The sequence below is a fragment of the Nyctereutes procyonoides genome, unplaced genomic scaffold, assembly GCF_905146905.1.
Source record: "Nyctereutes procyonoides isolate TBG_1078 unplaced genomic scaffold, NYPRO_anot_genome, whole genome shotgun sequence".
NCBI lineage: Eukaryota > Metazoa > Chordata > Mammalia > Carnivora > Canidae > Nyctereutes > Nyctereutes procyonoides.
The window spans coordinates 25,939,827-25,958,930 of NW_026575037.1; positions in this window are offsets into that span (position 1 = coordinate 25,939,827).

The following is a 19,104-nucleotide window of genomic DNA, read 5'->3' on the forward strand; positions in this document are numbered from 1 at the left end:
TCCAGTGGGAAGTGCCCCACGTGGGAGGCTCCACGCGCCGCGGACCCGGTGACAGTGACGAGGCAGTCTGCGAGCTGGAGACGCTCGGGGGCCTCGGGGACGCCGGAGCACTGGCCGCAGGGCGGGGTGAGGGGGGCGCGGCCCGGCGGCACAGCTGGCCTCGCTCTGCGGAGCCCCGGACGAGTAGGTAACGGGGCCAGTGGGGCAGCTGGCGTGGAAGGACCCCGGATCTTCTTTGGGAGAAGAAACGCCTTTGGAGCCGGGGTTGCTTCTGCGGCACAAGCAGGTTAGTGGGCGAGGGAGAGGGCGCAGGTGCTGGGGAGACCCTGGGCTCCCCGCGGGTCAGGCCACCTGGTCTGGAGCCTTCGGCGGCATCTCGGCCCAAGAATGACCTCACTTCCTGGGAATGAAGATGCTCCATGTGCCGCGCTGGGTTCTCCACCCCTGTTGTCTTGGGGTCCTCGGGCCCGACAGCGAGGGGACCCCTGCCACCCGACGGCGCCTTGCCAGGTGCAGGCTGCACAGCTGCCCCCACGCTCCGTGTCCCCCGCGCTGACGCGGAGCCGCTGGCCGTGGGTGCTCACCCGAGGGTCCCCCCAGGGAGGGGGCCGGGCCCGGGCCAAGCCCCTCACCCTCCGCCCAAGGGCTGGGAGGTGGCACGGGGCCCAGCGTTCCACTCTGACCTTTGTCCCGCCCTTTTTGGTTTATGAGGTGCTTTCCTCACCCCATTATCTCATTTGAGCCACACCACAGCCCGTTGAGGAGATTGGGCGTCCCCGTGTCCCTGCGGAGGCTCGCGGCCAGGCCAAGGTCACCCCCTGGCCAGTGGAGTGAGGGCCGGACCTCAGGCACAGGTCCCCCTGCTGCAGCCTGGGGGGCCCCTGGGGGGGACAGCAGAGGCCAGGGCCTTCCCCCAGCAGCTCTCCACCCACTTCCCCCTTAGGCCCCGGAGGGCTCAGGTCCGACCCTGAGGCTGCCCTTTCTCCTTCTCCCTCCTCGCTGTCCCCTCTGGCGGGTGTCAGCCACCTTTACCCCCACCCCCGCTCCTCCCCACCCCACCCCAGCCACCAGGGGACCCACCCCCAGCAGAGATGGGCCCTGCGGCTGTGCAGGGGGCGTCTCCTTGGGTGTGGCCTCCTTGGCTGTGTGCGGCCTGCCCCTGGGCTCTGTGCGGCCTGCCCGGTGTGTGTGCAGCCAGCCCAGGTGTGTGCGGCCTACCCAGGTGTGTGCAGCCTGCCCGGGTGTGTGCAGCCTGCCCAGGTGTGTGCAGCCAGCCCAGGTGTGTGTGGCCTGCCCGGGTGTGTGCAGCCTGCCCGGGTGTGTGCGGCCTGCCCGGGTGTGTGCAGCCTGCCCGGGTGTGTGCAGCCTGCCCGGGTGTGTGCGGCCAGCCCGGTGTGTGCGGCCTGCCCGGGTGTGTGCAGCCAGCCCAGGTGTGTGCGGCCTGCCTGGGTGTGTGCAGCCTGCCCGGGTGTGTGCAGCCTGCCCGGGTGTGTGCGGCCTGCCCAGGTGTGTGCGGCCAGCCCAGGTGTGTGCAGCCAGCCCAGGTGTGTGCGGCCAGCCCAGGTGTGTGCAACCTGCCCGGGTTTGTGCGGCCTGCCCGGGTGTGTGTGACCTGCCCGGGTTTGTGCAGCCTGCCTAGGTGTGTGCAGCCTGCCTAGGTGTGTGCAGCCTGCCCGACTGTGTGCGGCCTGCCCGACTGTGTGCGGCCTGCCGGGTGTGTGAGGCCTGCCCAGGAGTGTGCAGCCTGCCTAGGTGTGTGCAGCCTGCCTAGGTGTGTGCAGCCTGCCCGACTGTGTGCGGCCTGCCCGGGTGTGTGAGGCCTGCCCAGGAGTGTGCAGCCTGCCCGGGTGTGTGCGGCCTGCCCGGCTGCGAGTCACCTCTTATCTGCTCCCCGGGGGTGGGTGGGAGGGCGGCCCCCTCCCGTGTTTGGGCGAGTCGCCTCCCCGGTGAGCCCCCGGATTCTCCCCACAGCCTCGTCTCCCCCGGGCCAGGGCAGCGCTGCCCTTCCCTGCCCTCCTGGGGCTGCGGTCAAGCAGCCGCGTGTGTGCTCAGCGCACCGTCCTCCTCCAGGTGTCTGTGGGCACCTCTCCCTGCCGGCGGCCGGGGCCTGTGCACACACGTCGCATCACTGACATGCACATGCTCCACTCGTACCCCCCACTCACCCGCTCATACGCACGTGCCTGCGCCGCCACAGGTGGGATGCTCACGGCCCACACCCCGCACACCTGCACCCGTGCACATCACACCCACACCCACACCCACGGTCATGTGTCAACCCCACACTCATATGTCCACACACATCACACACACACAGCCTCGACCTCCCTCCCCAGGGCGTTAAACCCCAGGTGCGCCCTGCCCCAGCCCTGTGTTGACAAGGCCCATCTCTTTCCTCAGGTACAACGGACCCCACTGTTTTGGTTTGGTTTTATTCAGAGAGGAGGAGGGGGAGGGGAAGAGGGGGAGTGGGGTGCGAGGGGGAAGGGGGGAGGGGGAAGGGGGGCGGAGGTTTTAGGCAGGCTTCACACTCAGCGCCCGGCAGGTCCTGGGGCTCGATCTCACGACCCTGAGATCAAGACTTGAATAAGGATCAGAAGCTCAAGCAACTGAGCCCCCCGACCCCCTTTTGGAAGCCTTTCCGGCCCCCCTTCGCCGTCTCCCACCAGGCGGGCTTAGACCCTCCCTCCAGTCGGGACCAGGTGCGTAAGCTGCAGGGCGCCGTGCAAAATGCAAACCAGGGCGCCTGTTAAAAGTCCATAAAAATCCCCAAATGGCCACAGCAGAGCAGAGCACGAAAGCCGGGAGGCCCCTGAGTGGCCGCCCGGGTCCCAGGCCGGCTCCTGCGCCCCGCGGCCCCAGCGCTCCCCTGGGCCGCCCCGTGCCCCCGCCGCACACATCCGCAGCAATCGTGCCGACACGGAGCAGTTGTCGACTTTCTATGACCAGGACGATGTTCATAACCTGGATTTTCCAGCTTCTGTTAAGAAATCAGAGAATTTGGGATGCCCCGGGGGGGCTCAGCGGTGGAGCGTCTGCCTCGGCTCAGGGCGTGACCCCGGGGTCCCGGGATCGAGTCCCACGTCGACTCCCTACATGGAGCCTGCTTCTCCCTCTGCCCGCGTCTCTGTCTCTCTCTGGGTCTCTCATGAATAAGTACATAAGATCTTAAAAGAAGAACAAGGAGGAGGAGGAGGAGGAGGAGGCCGGCGGGCCAGGCAGCGCTCCCCGCGGACCGCGATCTCCAGGAGCGGCAACTGCCGTCCCCTCGATGTTCCACGTCCGCCGTGTGCCCACCCACCAGCCTGAGCCGCCCGGAGAGGCCGCCTTCAGGCCCCGCGGGGCACACGCACGCCCAGCGCCTGCCTCTGCTCCCAGCCTCGGAGCTCGTCTGTACCCCGTGTACCCCCGTGTACCCCCGTGTACCCGGCACAGTGACGCTGTCCTGGCGTCCGCAGGCGAGTGCACGGCGGCCGTGGGGGGCTCCCGCTCACGAGTATGGAAACCTGGGGTGGCTCGTCGGCTAAGCGCCGGACTCCTGACTGCGGCTCAGCTCGCGATCTCAGGGTGGTCAGACGAGCCCCGGGTCGGGCTCCAGGCTCAGCAGGGACTCTGCTTGAGACTCTGTCTCCCTCTCCCTCGCACCCCCCGAAAAAAATAAATAAATAAAATCTTAAAAAACCCCACGAGTGTAGAAAGCCAGCCAGCTCCTGGTGCTATGAGGGCCCGGGCGGGGACAAGGGCCCCGCGAGGCTTACTAGGCAGCGTCCCACTTTCTCACCTGCAGGAGCACCTGCAGCCCGCACGGCGTGTAACGGAAGCCCCGGGCCTGGCCTTCTGGGCGCCCGCGGCCCACGCAGGCAGGTAGCTCTCTCCCTGCTGAGGGAGCAGCGGCCTGGCGACCCTCCTTCATCCACGCAACAGCTCCTCACGTCGACGTCTTCCCTTAGCTCCCCTCTTGTCTCAGGAAGAACAGGGCCCTGAGTTGGTGCCCGCAGCGTAAGCACCTTCCATGATGTGTAGGGCAGAGCACAGATCCAGGTGAGAGCCCCGTGCTCCAGGTGAGGCCGAGGCTCAGGGAAGGAAGGTGCAGCACCTGGGGTTAGCGTTGACGGCCGGGCCCTTATCGGGTGTCTAGCAGGTGCCACGCAATGGGCTGCCGGTGCTTCGAGGCACCACGTTCATTAATCCTCCCCGTGATTGGCTCTACGCTGGGTGCAGGGGACGCGGCTGGGAAGAGGTGGCCCAGGGGGCGTAGGGAGCCTGGGCTGGAGCCCAAGAAACTCCAAAGGCATGTAAGGCCCCAGCAGACCCGCAAGGTAGGATGGGCCCCTCGTTCCCCAGATGAGAAACTGAGGCTTTAGAGGGAGAAAGAAACGGCTCGAGTTTTCAGAGCCAGTGAGGAGAAGAGATCAGGATGTGAACCCTGGCTTCCCGGGCCTCCCTCGGCCCCACCACTGAGCTGCCTCGCCAGGCGCCCAGCGATGCCAGAGTCTCACCTGCTTACTGGCGCCTGCAGTGCCACCACTAGGTGCGCCCTCTGGGGAGTGTCAGCTCACCCACAAACCCGCCTGGGGTGGGGGGTGGGGGGTGGGGTCAGTGAGGGATGCTCTCGGGGGCTTCTGGATCCTGTGGGAAGGATGGAGAGTGAGCTTCCGTTCCCGAGATCCTCGTGGGGCCCTCGTGGGGAGTGTCGGGTCCTCATGCTCGCTCCCCTCCCCCCTCTTCCCATCCCCCTCCCCGCCACATGCAGGTCGAGGCCAGGGCCAGGGCGACAGCAGCAGCAATTAGCTCAGCTCAGCTGCCCGTTACTGGAACCTTTGTGTCAATTCTGGAGCCGATCCAGGAAACCATGCCCAGTGTCCCGCATGACTCAGGCTCACCTGCCCACCTCCACACCTGTGCCAGCCTCGGTGACCCAGGCCGCAGCACTGCAGGGCAAGTCCCAGGCTCCTCTGGTGCATCCCTCACCTACCCCAGGTGCCTGCAAGGCATGCCGGGATTCAGAGTCCTTAGGGTACCAGCTTGGTCCCTTGGCTGATTTCTAGTGAAGAAGAGATGCTCCAGGCAGGCCCAGAGCGGGGGTCGGAGAACCGGAACCTCTGCGGGGAACGCAGGCAGGAGCGTTTGCTCTCCTGGTACTGTCCGCTCTGGAGACGCGTACGGCCGGGAGTAAGAAGGCCCCGACGTCCAGAGCTGTTGAGGGCGCAGAGGTGGGTACCTCGAGCTGCCGCAGGCCGCTGGTCTAGGTGTGACTTAGGAGACGCTTCCCAAGGGCACTCTGACAAACGGTCTAAAAGCCTTAAAAAACCCATGCGCACCGCTGTCCGCAGCAGCTTCGTGCCTGAGGATCGAGAAAAAAAAGGAAAAAAAAGGAAATAACTGGATAGGGCCGCGAGAATCTGTGCACGGGCCGCCGTTGCGCCGCTGTTACAACTGCAGGTGGACAAGAGCCGCCTAAGGGCCGGTCCTCGGAGGACCAGCAGGGGACAGAGGCTCATTCAGACACGAGGCCGCCAGGGGAGTGACGCTGGGGGGCTGGGGGGTTGGGTGGGGGGGCTGCCCTGGGCTCAGGTCATGACCCGGGGCCCGCTGGAGACGGGGGCCTGCCGCTCCCTCTGCCCCGCCCCCCGCCCCGCTCTCTCTCCCTCTCTCTCTGTCTCAAATAAATCAATAGAATCTTAAAAGAAAAAAAACGTCTCCAGTGTTTCTTCCCTTAAATCACTCAGAGGCAAGAACGACTCCATCCAATTTGGCGAGAAACCTGTGGCTCTGAGAGACGAAGACCCCGTGGAAAGATTCGCAGCACGTTGCGGTTGTTCTTTTATTGAGTCTTTCCTCGGCGGTCCTGCCTCCTGATGAGCCCGCTGAGGCCATTCCCCAGCTCCCGTCCACTTTTTTTTTTTTTTTTTTTTATATTTATGATAGACACACAGTGAGAGAGAGAGAGGCAGAGACACAGGCAGAGGGAGAAGCAGGCTCCATGCACCGGGAGCCCGACGTGGGATTCGATCCCGGGTCTCCAGGATCGCGCCCTGGGCCAAAGGCAGGCGCCAAACCGCTGCGCCACCCAGGGATCCCTCCCGTCCACTTTTTAATTTCCTGCCTGTTCCTCTTTGACGCTCACGATCTTCCCCGATGAAATTCCCTGTCGGTTCCTGCATGTCGTCTACCTTTTCCACTAGAGCCTTGACATTCGGGTCACTGTGAATCCGGCTCCACGGGTTACACTGTTCCTTGGCAGTCGGATTTTTTTCTTTGATATTTCTGTATGTCTCGGAATGTCTATTTTTTAATTTATTTCTTAAAAAGATTATTTATTTATTTATTTATTTATTTATTTATTTAATTTGAAAGGGAGCAGGAGAGAGAAAACAAGCCGGGGCGGGGCGGGGGGGGGGGAGGAGAGCAAAGGGACGAGCAGACTCCACGCTGAGCACAGAGTCCGACTCGGGGCCCGATCCCATGACCCTGAGATCACGACTCAAGCAGAAGTCACGCATTTCGACTGACCGAGCTACCCAGGTGCTCCTGGCTCCTAATTTTTTATGAAATGGTGAACATCCGTGTAGAGCAGTAGAGATTGAGATGAACGGTGGCACGGCTGGAAATGCGTGTGGCTCCTCCACTGGGTCACCAGTGTGCGTCCATCTGTCTGTCTGTCTAGGGGCAGAGTCGAGCTGCTCCGGGGCCCAGTCGAGCTTCAGCTCTGCTGACCCTGTGCGTGTTGCCTCCTCTCCCATCGCTGCGCGCTGCTGGGTGGTCAGGGATCCGGCTCTGCCCTCAGTGCTGGCACCTGTGCACCTGTGCGGGGGCTCCCGCCATGGCCCGCGGTCACGTCAGGCTCCTCATCCTGGGCCCAGGTGAGCAGAGGGGCTTCTGTGCTCCTGGTCAGGCCCCCCTTTGGGACGTCCTGGTCAGGGCTCGGCTTTAGGATGTTCTGGTCGGGTCTCCCCTTTAGGACGTTCTGGTCGGGGCCCCCCTTTAGGAGGTCCTGGCCGGGGTCCCCCTTTAGGGGGCCCACGAGCCCGCCTGAAGCTGGGATGTCGGCCGATCCCGCGCCTCCAGCCTGCGCAGCCGGGCCGCCTTGTGTCTGTGGCGGATCTCGTGGGGGGAGTTTCCTGGTCTCCGTCAGCTGAGGGTCCGCAGGCGTGTGGGTCCCACGCCGAGCCGCCAGCCCCGTAGTCCCTGCTGTTGGGGCCCAGCCTGGGCCTTGGAGGCCGCTCAGTGGCGCCGACCTCTAGCTCCAAATGCTGCAGCGCTCCCTCGCCCAGCTGTGGCACCCCAGGCCCTGGAGAAGCCAGGTGTACCCCGGGGGGGCAACATGTCCCGCACCCCATGCTGCGTTAACCCATCCACCCCCCACAGAGGCAAGCAGTGTTCCCTTCTACCCCTTCCTGCTGGGCCCACGGCTGAGGGCCGCCCTCCTCACCTTCCCCTCCGAACCCCCTGCCCCGCTCCTCCTTTCCCTGCTTCTTCAGGGGGACGGCCTGGGGGGCATCCTGCCAGCGGTCAGCCCAGGCTTGCTCCCAGCCCCGGGGGTGGGGTGGGGGGGGGTGGGCCTTCTCCTGCCCCCACCCCGGGCCCCTGGAGGTCGGCGGACAGGCCCTCGGAACGTGCAGCATCCAGGGACTCTACTCTCACAGCAGCCCTCCCTCAGCCTTCAGCAATTTGGAGGGTTTTTTTTTTTTTTCAAATTTCATTTATTTATTCCTGAGAGACACAGAGAGGGAGGCGGAGACACAGGCAGAGGGACCCCGACGTGGGACTCGATCCGGAGACCTGGGGTCACGCCCTGGGCCGGAGGCAGACGCTCCACCGCGGAGCCCCCCGAGTGCCCCAGCCTCCAGCAATTTGTTAAAAATGCCAGCAAGCTCCTCCCCACTGGTGAGGCCTGGTGTGTGTTCCCCACTTGCTTTGCCTCAGGCCAGTCCGTGCCTACACCCCACCTCTCCTTGGAGGGGCCTGTCTGTCCGAGGGTTCTCCGTTACTCGGTGGCCCTGTGTCCCAGCTCTCTGAAGGAAATCCTGATTTTGTGGTTTATCTGACTGCTTGTTACTAGGGTGGAGCGGCACCCTTTCTAGTTTGCGCATCCTGAGTGGAAATATGCCCTCCACTCACGCTTTACCCACTTGGAGGTGCCCCCCCCATGCACTGTGCATATTGGTTCTTTTTTTTTTTAATTTTTATTTATTTACGATAGTCACAGAGAGAGAGAGAGAGAGAGAGAGAGAGAGAGAGGCAGAGACAGGCAGAGGGAGAAGCAGGCTCCATGCACCGGGAGCCCGACGTGGGATTCGATCCCGGGTCTCCAGGATCGCGCCCTGGGCCAAAGGCAGGCGCCAAACTGCTGCGCCACCCAGGGATCCCGCATATTGGTTCTTCGAAGGGGTCCTGGACCTCCTCGATAGCCTTAAGAGAAATAAAAATCCTTTTCCTGACCCACCCCTAAATGCACACGTGATGCAATTTTGCCTACGGGCCCAAGAGCATCTTTACTTCATTTCTAGTGACTCATCCTCCAGATAAACTCATGTCAGTGCAAGGATATCCCTGCAGAATTTGGGGGGAAATGACAAAATACTGGAAACAAGAAAATTAGTCACTTAACTGAGCAGTTATCGTGTGTCAGATGTAGTTAGGGTTTTACATGTGCAAACTCTGAATCTCCACAGCCGCCTTTGGGGGTGGGCCTGCATCATCCCCCACGTTACCGGTGAGAAAATAAGGTGCAGAGCACGAAGGTCGATCGATCACTCAAGGTTTCCCAGCCGGTCAGTTTGAAACAAGGACTCAAACCCAGGCAAGTGGGTTCCAGAGTTTATGCTCCTGCGCGCGTCCAAATGTCTGGTAAGAGAGCACTGGTTGCTGGTTGGAGGAATTAAATTGAATTAAAAAGAAGGCTTGAATTTGTGTGGGCCGATCTCCGAAACCGATGAAGTGGAAAAAGCAGATAATAGCAAGATGTATAGTTAGTTTGTCATCACATCCGTGGGCAGGTGGGTGGGGGGCGGGGGTGGAGAAATATAGAATGAGAATCTCCGCAAGGACACAAGACCAACTGGTGACTGTGTTACTTCCAGAATAGGAATGGGAGTCCGTGGGGAGGACGAGGCTTTTCATTAGTCTCTACTGAATACTTTTGAGCACTATTGAGCACTACTTGGATACTTAACTGTATATAAATTTTTATATTTTGTAGCTTTATGTATTTTTCGTTTTATTTTATTTATTTTATTTTTTTAAATGTTATGCATACATCCTTTTTAAAAAAATTTATTTATTTACGATAGACACAGAGAGAGAGAGAGAGAGGCAGAGACACAGGCAGAGGGAGAAGCAGGCTCCATGCACCGGGAGACCTACGTGGGATTCGATCCCGGGTCTCCAGGATCGCGCCCTGGGCTGAAGGCAGGTGCCAAACCGCTGAGCCACCCAGGGATCCCCTATTTTTCATTTTAAAGGATATCCTTTAAAAATGCTTTTAGCATTGTTTTTTGTTTTTTGTTTTTTTGTTTTTGGTTCTCTCTACACACACCATGGAGCTCGAACGCAGGAGCCTGAGATCAAGAGTCACGTGTTCTTCTGACTGAGCCTGCCGGGAGTCCCTCAGCATCGTTTTATTTTTTTATTATTATTATTTTTTATTTTTATTTTTTCTCAGCATCGTTTTAAAGCACAGTATCTCGTTCACTTACAAGAGTCATATGAAATAGGAATTACGATTTCCGATTCACAGGTGAGTAAACCAAGATTTAATAAAGTTGAGTAACTAGTCTGTGATTATACAAACATTAGGTAACAGAACCAGGATTTGAACTCAGTGTGCAGGACCCAAGTCCAGAGCTTATCTTGTATGGTGTTATCTCTATGCCTCTGTCTTCACTCACTCATGCCTTCATTCCTAAAATACTTATTTTTTTTTATTTATTTATGATAGTCACAGAGAGAGAGAGAGAGGCAGAGACACAGGCAGAGGGAGGAGCAGGCTCCATGCACCGGGAGACCTACGTGGGATTCGATCCCGGGTCTCCAGGATCGCGCCCTGGGCCAAAGGCAGGCGCCAAACCGCTGCGCCACCCAGGGATCCCTAAAATACTTATTTAACACCTACGATGTGATCACCGGGTGGGGGCGGGGGAGTACCTGGCTTCAGAGCTGATTAATATTCTCTCCAAGAGATTAGATACATAAACATTTCTCCCCTCACCCCGGGTGAACAGAGAGAAAATGTATGGTAACGCACAATATTGGCCAGGGTGTGGGAGACACACTGTCATACACTGCAGCTGTACGTTGAAGTGCAGCATTGCACAGTTGGGCGAAAGCATCAAGAATTTGCAAGCCAAAAAACAAAAAAACAAAAAACAAAAAAACAAAAACAAAACAAAATCTGCAAGCCTCCAACCCAACAATTCAACGTCAAGGAACGTATCTTAAGCAAATAACCAGGTACGTGTATAAGGGTGTATCTACAAGGAGGTTTGTGGCATCTTGATAAATACCAAAATGTCTAAAGTGAGGGAATTTTTAAATAAATGGTCACATGCACACAATGAAACACTATGCAGTCACGAAAAATGATATGTGATTAACGACGTGGAATCTTATTATTTTGTTCAATTTGTTCATGTTCGGCTGTTACATAAAGAAGATTGGTTATAAAAAGCATGGACGGTAAGTCTCAATTTTGGTTTTAAATGTAGAGATAAATATAGGATGTGCATGCATAGAATGCAGCTCGGAAAGATGTATGTCGGCTTGATAACAAAGCCACCTTCGGATGTCTAGATTACGCGTGATTTTTCCTTTGGTTTCCATGCCTTTCTGTGCTATCAGATTTGCTTGTTTGTTTTTGATTTTCTTTCACAATAAGCCTGCATTGCTTGCTCTTAAAATAAAAGAGTAGACGAAAGCCTCTTCCATTCTGAAAAAATAAACATTAGCGATTCAAAAAAAAAAAAAAGTAAAACAAACAACACATCTAATATTTGGGGTAAGTTAACTCAAGTATGACTCACCTGGTTACAATCTAGAATATTGTGCCTCCACTAAAAAAGATGATTCATTGAAGAATCTGCTGTGTGCCAGACATTGATGATATGAAGGAAGCAAGGACTAGGCCAGTGCTCTCCTCGTCACGAAGTCATGTGAGTAAGCAGGTGTTTACCACACATCGGGATTCCTAGTGTGATGAAAGTAGTTACCAAGTGATACTGAAACCATAGAGCAGAGCACAGAGCCTGGAACCAGGTGCGGGTGGGAAGAGGAGCGGGAACTTGCCAGGGCACAGAGCCGCGGCTCATCCAGGCTGAAAGAACATCATGTGCAAATGTAAAGATGCACAGAATGGTCCCATTTATACAGAGAATGGGAAGAACCTGGGTAGGTTTGGAGCATAGTATTCCAGGCCGCGGTGGCAAAAAAAAAAAAAAAAAAAAAAAACGAGGCCAAGAGGTTTGTAGATGATGAAATGCTGTACTGGGTCCTGAGGGTAATGGTAGCCACTTAGGGGCTGACGTATGTGTAATGGGATGACAGAGTCATAAGTGCTCTAGGGAAACATCCCGCCGAGGGCACCACGGGGTGTAGGTGGAGGGGGTGGTACCGAAGACAAGGCTGTTCCCAGTGAGACGGGTGAGGACCCGAGTGATGGTGATGGCAGCAGAGGTAGGCTGCGGTGGCGCAAGGAGTCGGGGGTCCATGAACGTGTAACGTGCAGAACCTGAGAGGTGAATGTGGGAGAGCAGGGTCGGGATAACACGAGGGGGGCCCCCGGGGGGCTCAGCCGGTGAAGCACCTGCCTTCAGCTCAGGTCATGATCCCCGGGTCCTGGGATCCAGCCCCGCATCGGGCTCCCTGCTCCGCGCGGAAACTGCTTCTCCATCTCTCCACCCTGCCCCCCGCTCCCCTGCCCGTGCTCTCTCTCTGTGTCAAATAAATAAATAAAATATTTAAAAACAAAAGCAGGCTAACACGGGATCTGCTTCTACGACGGGCGGGTAGGGCTGCCATTCTTCAGAGCAGGGCCTGAGGGAGCCACCGATCTGCCCCTGTGCTTGCTAGATTTGAGGGGCTTGAGATGTTCATCAGGCAGGCGTGGAGGAGAAGGATTTGAGCCAAAAACACAGGCTTCAGGGTCATCAAGCAAATATATGATAGTTAAAGCTTATGGGTGGCTATCACTTGGGGAAGACGTGTAGAAAATAGAGAAGAAAAACGTCCAGGGATGGAGCTTCTGGATGTTTTTTTTTTTTTAAGATTTTATTTATTTATTTATGATAGACATAGAGAGAGAGAGGCAGAGACACAGGCGGAGGGAGAAGCAGGCTCCATGCACCGGGAGCCCGACGTGGGATTCGATCCCGGGTCTCCAGGATCGCGCCCTGAGCTGAAGGCAGTTGCTGTACTGCTGAGCCCCCCAGGGACCCCCTTCTGGGTGTTTGGAGGCCGGGCAGAGGAGGCCGGGCAGCTCTACTGAGAAGGCGAGATGGGCTAGGGCGGAAGACGAGGCCAGGAGAGGACGGCCCGGGAGGGGGACCTTCGAGGCGGAGTGGTCAGCGGTGTCAGATGTCAAAGGAAGCTCACGAGGCATTTTATGAGAACCTGGAGGCCGGGAGGGTGAGTGAAGGTGGTTTCACTGGGGCTGCTGTGATTCGAGTAGTGGAGAAGGAAACCGTGGGAGCAAGTGAGGGCGGGGAACGGTCGTTGGTTCTACTAGGGTGCACCGGGCACCTCCTGCGGTCGGGTGCCGCCTCACCAGGAGCACCCAGCTGGACCGGACGGAGCAGACGCTGCTGCCCTCAGTGCGCCCGGCCGCGGTCTCCAGGCCCCGCGCGGACGTGGACCGTCGGGAGCGCTTCCCGCGCCGAGCGCCGGGCGCCGGGCCCCGAGGCACCTCTGCATCCTTGTACGCCTGGGGTCAACAGGACACCGTGCGTTACCTACGCCAGACTCTTTTTAAAAAAGTATATATATATAAAAAAAAGAATGTGGACTTCTCTTGGAGAAGTTGGATGGAACTATGGATGAGGGTGGAGACGGGTTTTGATTTTTAGGATGGACACTGGGCGTGTCTACACGTCAGAAAGGAGAATCCAGAGGCTAATAATGCGGAGCATTTGCCACGTGTGCCGGAGCTTGGGGCTTCCCGGCCAGATTCTGGGGAACGAAAATGCCCATTTGACAAGAGCAAGAGAGAAGGAAGAGTAACGTATCACGTGTGTTCCTGATAAATCGGACGTTGGAGAATGTGGATTTTCTCTGTAGGCAGGAACAGTGGGTGACAATTAGCCACTCACCGACTCACCGGGTCCTGGAGGCACCGGACACGCTGTCCTCCACACCCCAAGCACGACGGCCTCCCCGTGTACCGTGAGCCGCGCGGAGGCCCAACGGACTTGCACGCTCGCTCTGCAAAGAGGAGGAAGGCTCTGGCTGCGGTGCTCCGCCCGCGCTCCTCCATCTGCCCGTCGCTCCATCCTGCCCGGAGAGCAGCGAGTGGGGGCCTTGGGAAGGGCGGGAAGGTCCCCACGCCCCCGCAGACACAGCAGGACTGAGGCGTGGGTTCCCCTTGAGCCAGCACTCTGCTCCCGGGTGCCCTGACCACACCGCGACCCCCCACCCCGCCCCGTGCAGCTGGGCTTGCCGCCATCCACGTGGCCCCGGGTCCGTTAAATAATCGCCTGGAGTCACAGAGCCCAGGAGGTGCCGAGGAGGTGCCGGGACCAAGGGTCCTGATCCGGAGACCTGGGTCGCACTCGTGATCACGAACGTCTCGGGGACGCGGTCTCTTGGGGCAAGAGGGGGTGCAGAGGCTGCGAGACCAGGGCGCCGGGAGCGAGACGGGGAGTCCCGCCGGGTCGGGGCGCCGCGGTGGGGCAGGTGGGAGGCACCCGGAGGCCCGCGCAGGAGGCTCAGTGCCCAGAAAGGAATCGCCGGGCCGTGGCCTTAGAGGGCCCGCGAGCCAAGGGAGGGGCTGGGTGTGACCCCCTGAAAACGGTGTCATTTCCCTCCCCTTGAAAACAGTTGGGCGTTAGCGACTCCAAGGGGCGTGACGCGGCAGGGACGGTCCCCTGAACTGGCTCACAAGGGGCGGCGGAGCGTCCGCCCGGCTCAGTCTCTTGGACACTTGCTCCAGCCACCGTGCCGCGAGGAGGCCCGAGCCCCACGGGCCCGACCACACCCGGCATCCGGGGCTGGACGCAGACGTGGGGGGGTGTCGGCGGTGACCCCAGCCTCAGCCCCTTGTGGTACGACCGTGCGAGATGCTCTAAGCGGAGCCACCTCGAGGGGCCCCGGGCAACCCCGAGAGCCACGGAAGATAATCATAACCAGGGGGCTGCTGTTGTTCTAGGTCACGCGATGCGATGCGAGGAGATTCCTGGCGGCAGTGGTGACGCGGACGGCATTGGAGGCGTGACGCTGCTGCGACAACAAACAGCCGCCCTCACCGTGTGCCGTCGGCCTTAGGAGCACGCGGCGGGTGGAAGCCGACGGGCCACCGAGGAGGTGGAGCGTGGAGGGGCCACCGGCCCCAGCCCCAGCGGGCCCTTGTCCCCGAGGCCGGCCGTCGTCAGCAGCACTGTCCCTCAGGGGCCCTGGGCCCCTGCCTCCTTTTGCTGTGGCCTCCTTGCCTGCAAAGCCGCAGCCGTGACCGAGGTCAGCTCTCAGCGCCCCCGGCCGGGGTTTGTGCTGATCAACGGCCACATGGTTCTCAGCCTCGGCCGCGGGGGCCCGCGTGGCTGTCCGGGGTCACCCTGGGAGGGCTGCGCTGGCACCCAAGGGGCAGAGGCCAAGCCTGCCGGGCACCCAGCACACCCAGGACAGTTCCCCTACGCTGACATGAGAGACTCAGCCACTGACCGCGCATCTCAGGTGGCGCCTGGGTCACCCGCCGGTCCTACTGCCCTTCCCTGGTTGGCTCGTCGGGTTCTCTTGGAGGAGCGTCTCACGCGTGTCACACGTCCTCTCCCTAGGTCACTGAGGGAACGGAAGCCATCGGAGGAGAGCCCCGCGCCCCCGCCGGGCCCACCCCTCCCGCCCTCCCCGCTCCTCCCGTTGCTCCAGGTGAGGCCACCCTGCACCCACGCACTAAATCCCCTCCCGTGTCGCCTACTCAGGGACGAGGCCCCAGCAGATCCCCCCTCCCCTCCTCAAAATGTTCCTCTTTGCTTGATTATCCCCATCGGCGTATGAATGTGCTTTTCTTTCTTCCGTCTTGACCGTCAGCAACTCCAAACTCTCTTTTCCTACGTTTCCGTCCGGCTTCTGCGCGTCTCCGGCTGCCCTTGACGGCGAAGAGCTGATGTGCCTGGGGGCTCCTAAGCTCGGGCCTCAGGGGCCCCCGACTGCGCCCTAGCCAATGTCAGCGGCGACCTTCGTCGTGTCCAGTCCAGGGCTGGGTGCTCACCTCTTCCGTCTGGCGGGGGACGGGACACACTGATCACGTCCTTGTTGACACACTGTCTTCACGAGGCTTCACCGGCACACCCCCCGCGGACCATCCTCCGCAGACTGCCTTCCCGGCGCCGCCCCATCTCCCTGACCTCAGTACCGGGGTGCCCAGAGCTCGGGGCTTGCTCTTTCCTGTCTTCGCTTCCCGTCGGTGACCCGACAGCTGCACGGCGTTAAATGCCATCCGAGCACCGATGGCCCCGACCTCCAGACTCTGGGGTCCAGCTGCGTCGCTGATGCGTCCACTTGCAGCTCCAACGCGACATGCTCGACCTCACCTCTCCGAGGCCCTCCCAACCTTCTCCCAGGATGAGTGCAACCTTCTTTCTTTTCGTTGTTGGAGCCAAAAACCTTGGAGTCATCCCGGACTCCCCCCCCCCCCCCGCCCTCACGTTTCAGATCCGATCTGGAGGCCATCCTGTTGTCTTTACATCAAAATGTACCAAGAATCCAACCACTTCGGCCATGCGGACGCCCTGGTCCCTTCACCTCTGGGCGCCCCGGGTGCCCTGCGCTCCGCTCCAGGCGCGCACTCTCCGCTCCCAGCTGCCTGCAGCCGCTTCTTTCTGCCCTGCCCGGGGTCCTCTCCGCCCCCAAACGCCTTGATGCCTCACTTCCTGTGAGTCTTTGTTTAAAAATCACCTCCTCGGTAAAATAAATAAATAAATAAATAAATAAATAAATAAATAAATAAATAAAATAAATCACCTCCTCCGTGAAGTCCCGACCTCCCTGATTAAAACTGCACTGGCCCCCCAGGCCTGCCCCTGCTCCCCCCCTTCTGCTGTGGTCCATTTTCTCCGTTGTACTATGGTCAGACCCACCGTATACGTGTCTGTTTATTTATTTATTTTTGTCGATCGATCGTCTCTCCCGTGAACCTGTGCGCTCAGGGAGGGTGTGGCGTCTTGCCCTCTCTGTCGCCAGGCCACAACGCAGAGAAGACATTCAATAAGTAAATAATTTATTTAAGAAATGAGCGGGTCCACTTCCTGCTTCACGAAGAAACTGCTGGCCGTTAGTTGTCACCTTTGACTCCTCCTAACTGGGGACCTCTGGCAAGGCTGGGACCTTTAGGTCTAATCAATGGGCAAACGATGGGCGTCTTGGCTACTGGGGGACTTTTCTTTGTCAGGCTCTTGGGAGGGATGCGGAGACTGTGAATGAGCTCATCACGGGCTTTCGTCTCAGGACTAACGGGGCCTGGGGTCCACCAGGAATTAGTACGAGAAGGAGGGGGAGGGCCATGGCAGGGGTGGGGTGGGGTGGGGTGGGGGTGCGGGGCCTAGGCAAGGTGGCACCGAGGTTCAGAGCCCTGGAGTCAGCCTGCCTGGGGTGGAGGCCCACTGGGCCCTGCTGCGGTGAGGCCCTGGGGCAGGTACGCCCAGCTCCAGGCCTCTGCCTTCTCGCCTCTAAAACAGGGCCAGTGCTCATACCCATCTCCCGGGGTGTTCTGAGGACTCAGAGGATCATCCGTGTAGGGCACCAGGCGGTGCATGCTGGGGACTTGCAAGCAGAGCCACGGGACCAGGAACTTAGGGAATAAGGGTAGGGGCCTGGGGGGTACGGTATGCAGAGCCAGGGCCAACGCTCTACAGACTCCGAGTGCAGGGCTTTCGCCCCATTTCCTGTGTTGTCTCCACCTACTGGGTCTCTTGCCCTGCCCCGCAGCCTGCTGCCACCACCACGGCCCCTCAACTCAGGCAGGAGGCCTCTTCTAGGTTCTCTCTCATTCATTTATTCATTTATTTATTTATTTATTTATTTATTTATTTATTTACTTATTTATAGATTTTATTTATTTATTCATGAGAGACTCACAGAGAGGCAGAGACACGGGCAGAGGGAGAAGCAGGCTCCATGCAGGGAGCCCGATGTGGGTCTCGATCCCGGGACTCAAGGATCAGGCCCTGGGCTGAAGGCAGCGCTGAACCGCTGAGCCGCCCGGGCTGCCCCTTTATTTATTTATTTTTTAAGGATTTTGTTTATTGTTTGAGAGAGAGCACAAGGCGGGGAGCACGGGGGCGGAGGCAGGGGAGAAGCAGACTCCCCCCTGAGCAGGGAGCCCCGGCTTGGACTCGGGGCTCCATCCCACGACCCTGGGATCATGACCTGAGCCAAAGGCCTATGCTTGACCAGCTGAGCCCCAGGGGCCCCAAGATTCTCTCCCCTTTGTCCACGGTTCTTCTTGCTGTGCCCGGGACGTGGGCCTGGGTTACCGGGAGGGGTTCTGTGGGACAGCTAGGGTGGGGGAAGGGGTGACTTTGGTCTGGAATGTGCCCTTAGTTCAAGAAAGCACCCCCTGTTCCCCACCCACTTGAGGGCTGGCCAGGGCAGCGGCCTCGGGAAGGGTCAGGGTGACATCAGCCCTGCGATGCAGGCTGGGCTGGTTTGCCCGTGGGTAGGCACCTCTCCCCAGTGAGCTCGGATTACCTCACCCTGGAGCGGAGCAAATGGTTAACCAGGTCCACATGGAACCGGAGGGCCAGTGGCCAGGGTGTGCAGAGCCTTGAAGACCTGGCCTGGGTGGCACGTCCGCAGGGCAAGGGACAGACGAGCCCCCTGGGAGAGCTGGGTATGTGGCAGCCCCTGCTTCGGTACCTGCATTACTGCTGCCGAGTATTGCAAACGTGTGACCGCAGTTCGTGTAAATACACAGCGAAATGGAAGACGTCCTGAGAGCAAACCACATTTCACGTTTTGCATGAGCTTAGGTGGCTTTTTATTCACCTAGCATCGTTCAAAAAGTGTACACCTGTATCTAAACCATGTAGGGCCTATATTCTTTAAATAGTTTTTTTTTTAAAGATTTTATTTATTTATTCATGAGAGACACACAGAGAGAGGCAGAGACCCAGGCAGAGGGAGAAGCAGGCTCCATGCAGGGAGCCTGATGCAGGACTCGATCCCGGGACTCTGGGGTCACCCCCTCAGCCCAAGGCAGTTGCTCACCCATTGAGCCACCCAGTCGTCCCTTTACATATATTTTTAGAAGAACACTGGGGAAAGATGAAAATTTAGTAACAGGTACTGGAATGGATGATCACGGATATATTGGCTCATCCCACAGATATTCAATGAGCTGCATTACCTACGCAGATATACTGAGTCCTGTGCTAGATACGATGGGGGAACAGAACAGGGCTTATCCCTTCTCTCAAGGGTTTATGGTGTGTGGGATTAAAGAGTAATATCCTATAAACCGCGCAGCTGGGTGAGGCCTGGCTGCTAGTGAGAGCCAACCTGAGTTAGAGACTAACTGATCTGCTTCCAGGGCTGGACGACGGCCCAGAGGCATCCAAACCACAGAAGAGGCCGTGGTCCCCCGCACAGGCCCGAGTGCACACGCCCACTCAGCACAAAGCACCCTGGAGCACGCACATTACAGTTACTTAGAAAATTCCAGGCAATGAACGTGCTTCTCAGAAAGAAATCATACATCCTGACATGCTGGCTCGTTGGGCCGCGGCGCTAGGAGTTAGCCTCCGCAGTCCCTGAGCCTGGAGTTTGCCAGGACCCCGGCCCTCGGGGAAGCAGTGGCCTCCCCGTCCACACCGAACATGCTTCCATTTATTGCAGTCTCAGGAGCCTGGTCCCTGAGGATTCCCCAGCCCAGTCTTCTCTCTGCCTGGTTCCTGCCCGAAGCAT